Raw genomic sequence first — 2,053 nt, 5'->3', positions numbered from 1 at the left:
AAATGGCGTATTTCCTTCTTCCCCGAAACGGATCGATTAATAACAATAATACACTTCCGGTTGGTGTCGTTGAATATGAATATTCCATTTTGTATCATTGTACATTGAGGTGAGAACAGTTAAAGAACAAACCCCTAGATTTAGTGGGATCCTTTGAAATTGTAATACTGAACACATAATAATAATAATAATAATAATAAGATTTTTATAGCGCACATACCACTCCAGAGTGCTCAAGGCGCATTTAAAAATAAAAAAGAAATAAATCATACAAATTCCTGACAAATAAAATGCAATTTCTTTGGAGGGTCCCCATCCGTTGTCGTTCTGTCGCGGTCCCGAACCCCTACCTAGGTGACCAAACAAAGGAGCAGGATACACATTTGCCTTGCCACAGACGACCGGGTGCTCAGAGACAACAACCAAGACAGAGGCACCCCAAAGATAATGCTGGTCAGGAAAAAGTATACAAAACAATTCTAAGTCAAAACAACTTTAAGAAACCTCATGATTTCCATATGCCTTAATGAATAAATGTGTTTTTAATAATTTTTTAAAAGTATCAACAGTTTTGCAAAATCTTATAGAGCTCGGTAGAGCATTCCACAGACGAGGAGCAGTAACGGAGAATGCTCTGTCACCCCATGAGTGGTGAGACTTAGGCTGATGTAGAAGCAGCGAGTCACTACTAGAGCGCAGATTACGTCCGGGAACATACATATATACATGCCTAATTAACTAAAATTCATGTGAATAGAAATTTATGTTTTGATTTATCTTAAATCCTACAGAATTTGCATAAATATGTAAACAAAATATATAGATGAATGATTGTTTATGAACTAAATGCGAAGCCGAATTAGATAGGACAGTCAGACCGGTGCGTTAGAGCAGTTAGAGCACAGGCGCGCAATAGGCCAGCTTCTGCAGACCACGTTGCACAACGTTCAAAGTTTTGTGGTATATCCCTTTTATATGAGTCATCCATTGGTAATGGCTTTTTTCATAACATTGTTACTTATTGATGATGTCATACATCTAGCGTGCGGTTTCGACGACAATTCTTTCATACCGTTTTCTTTTAATGGTTCCGTTTTTAACAAAACTTTGTAGCGTAAAATATGAACTCTAGTATAGTCTAGGCCTTACGATTAGATAAAATTGCTAAATTGGAGGCAACTTCTGTTTTTATGTTTGATCAATTAATATTTGATGTCAGAAAAAATAAATATACAGAATATACATATACATAGTTTAGGCCCTATATCAATGGATTAGAGTAGTCACTCACTCAAAAATACCAACTGCGCATGCACTAGAAACAGGCCGTTGTTTTATGGGGTTGGAGACTGAGATGAGATACATTAACATTAGTAGGTAGGCCAACTCATCATCTTTGAGTACACGGTGTATACTTTACTCGTAAACTATTTATATACAATTTTCTGTTCTTTATAATTTGAAATAAAAAAAAGGATTTCTGCTAGAACAAGAGCAATCAAGATGAGTCGGTTGGAAAACAAATCATTTATTAAAGCTTAATTTCTGCTTTATTACAAGTGGCAATCTTGTGAATAAAATATTTTTAAAAAATAGAACAAAATTACAATTATACAAAGAAACTAGTAGCCGTAAGCACCAAACACTTCCCAACTTTAAAAACAGGAATTTCTTAAAAGCAGAAATGTTCTTAAAGCTTTCAGGGTGCTTTTCTACTAATACAATGTTTATAAAGTACTGTGCTATTCATAAAATATGGAAACTGAAGGAGCACTCCAAAAGAGAAAAACAAAACACCAGAAATAACAAGGCCATATACATGGCTGCAGTCGCGTGCGCAAATTTGAGTTACTGTTTACCGACAGTTTAGTTACTGGACATTTACCGACCGACCGACCGACATAGTAAGCTAGAGTCGTGTTGTGCGACTAAAAATGAATGTAAATTTTTCTACTAAATTATACCGTAACCCGTTACATGGCAGAGTAGCTTAGTGGGGTAATATTACAGTATTGAGTTGCAGTGTGTTACATATACATTTAAAATACAAAAC

The sequence above is a fragment of the Antedon mediterranea genome, chromosome 11, assembly GCF_964355755.1.
Source record: "Antedon mediterranea chromosome 11, ecAntMedi1.1, whole genome shotgun sequence".
NCBI lineage: Eukaryota > Metazoa > Echinodermata > Crinoidea > Comatulida > Antedonidae > Antedon > Antedon mediterranea.
The sequence above is the reverse complement of the archived record's forward strand: the minus strand, read 5'-3'. Positions refer to the sequence as shown.